The following is a 2,500-nucleotide window of genomic DNA, read 5'->3' as shown; positions in this document are numbered from 1 at the left end:
TAATTTTATGTAGCTTGTGGTTTTTGGAAAGTGTGTATCAATTAACTTCAGGAACTGCTGAATTATTATAAAATGACACCTGGGGAATATGATAAAATGACACACAAACAAATCAACAAAGACTATAAAAAAGACAGAACACACAGAACCGAAGAGATCACAAAAGAAGATAAGAATATAGCGAGCAGACTTGATCTTAGCGATCGAATCGATACAGCACCAAGAAGAGAAGCGTTCATCACATTAAAAGATCACAAGCCAGACTTCAAAAATAATCCAAAATGTAGACTAATAAATCCATACAAATCTGACATTGGAAAAATCAGCAAAAAGATATTCGAAAAAATAAATAAAAACTTCAAAGAAGCAACTAAATTCAACCAGTAGAAAAACACCGATGAAATCATTGAATGGTTTAAAAATATCCAAAACAAAGAAAATTGCACCTTCATCTCTTTCGACATTTGCGATTTTTACCCCTCCATCACCTCAGACTTACTAAACAAAGCATTGGAATTCGCAGCAAAATATACCAACATCGCAGAAGAGGAAAAACAAATAAACAAACACACCAAGCACAGCACACTATACTATGACAACACGCCGTGGACAAAGCGACATAATGATTTCGACATAACAATGGGTTCGTTCGACGGTGCTGAAACATGAGAACTTGTCGGACTCCACATCCTGTCCCAACTGCAACATACACACACACATACATCGCTATAACCAAAAAACGTCCAAGAGCGAACGAAAACATCAAAAAACAAATCTGTAAAATATTCCAAAACAACAATTTGAAAATCACGATAGAAGCAAACAAAAAAAACAGTTGGCTTCCTCGACATCACATTCGACATAAAATCCAATTCATTCCAACTGTTCAGAAAACCAAACAACACCATTAGCTACATTAATAATAACAGCAACCACCCCCGTTCCGTCATTGAAAACATACCAACAAGCATAGCACTGAGGGTGAGCAAACTTTCGGAAAACAGAGAGATATTCAACGTCGCAGCCACCCCCTACAAAGAAGCACTCACAAAAAGCGGATACAACACACCATTTGAATACACAGACGCCCCCCTCTCATGTAAACCCCAACACACAAGTGAAGAACGCAAAACAAGAAAACGACATATTACTTGGTTCAACCCACCTTTCGACAAAAACGTCAGCACAAACATCGGACAGCAGTTCCTGAAATTAATTGATACACACTTTCCAAAAAACCACAAGCTACATAACATTATCAACAGGAATACCATAAAAATAAGCTACTCGTGTATGCGCAACATAGAACAAATAATTTCAAGCCACAGCAAAAAAATATATTAATAAACCACCGACAAGAGCAAAACCCACCCACCAGAAAATGCAACTGCAGAAATAAGGAACATTGCCCGCTAAACAAACAATGTTTAGAATCAAGTTTAATTTACCAAGCCACAGTCACCGAAACTAAAACAAACAAGCAGGAAAAATATGTAGGACTAACAGAAAATAATTTCAAAACAAGATACAACTTCCACACCTCAACATTTAGAAACACTAACAAAAAACATCCACAAAACTCAGCGAACATATTTGGAAATTAAAAGACAACAAACTAGACCACAACATTTCATGGAAAATTTTATCTAAAGCAACAGGATACACACCAACATCAAAACAATGTAGCTTATGCCTGGAAGAGAGATATACTATAATCAACACCCTCATGAAGTCACACTCAACACGAAAAATGAGATGTACAATACATGTCCACATCGCCGGAAGTTCTTGTTAATCAACTACAAACCGGAACCACTTCAACAAACAACAACAGTCAACAAACCAAACTCATGTAACACACAGTCCTGACGATGGCTGATTAGGCCTGAAACATTAATGTAGACTGTCTCAAACATTGTGGTAAATTTTAAAATAATATATATACCTATATATATATATATATATATATATATATATATATATATATATATATATATATATATATATATATATATATATGAATACTAGCCAGACATATATACAGTTATTTCATGTGCTAGACAGATAAAACACCAACTATATATGAATAGTGAGTCATATAATGAATTGTCAATGACGGATTTTGACTTTTGGCAGGATATGACACAATTTCATTTTACATAGTTTTAAATCTGAGGTTATATTTAATTAACAGACAATCAGTTATAGACTCATTTAGATTCGGAAGTAGAATAATATCAAGGGTGATGTTGATTAGGAAGTCACTCGTTTTACGTATGGACACCATTGACTTATATTTATATACATGTCTAATTCATTGTCCTCGTGGTAAGTAAAGGGGAATCTTAAAAAACAAAACAAAAACAAAACAAAATAAAGCAAAAAACATCAACAAACCAAGAATTATAAAACAAAAAAGAAAAAAAAAAAAGAAACGAAAACAAAACCAACCAAACACAAATACAAAACAAAACAAAACAAAACAAAAAATCACGAGTCT

At 33.8% G+C, this 2,500-nt stretch overlaps 1 protein-coding gene across 3 annotated transcripts in view; it reads right to left on the bottom strand.

The window, feature by feature from the left end:
* The window catches only part of LOC144974984 (excitatory amino acid transporter 1-like), a 64,696-nt gene that overhangs the window by 14,820 nt on the left and 47,376 nt on the right, over positions 1–2,500 (bottom strand). The gene's annotated exons all lie outside the window — the stretch shown is intronic.

The sequence above is a fragment of the Berghia stephanieae genome, chromosome 1, assembly GCF_034508935.2.
Source record: "Berghia stephanieae isolate SIO BIC M18660-M18661 chromosome 1, UCSD_Bste_1.3, whole genome shotgun sequence".
Taxonomy (NCBI): domain Eukaryota; kingdom Metazoa; phylum Mollusca; class Gastropoda; order Nudibranchia; family Aeolidiidae; genus Berghia; species Berghia stephanieae.
Note: the sequence above shows the minus strand (reverse complement) of the source record. Positions and strands in the feature narration are given on the sequence as shown.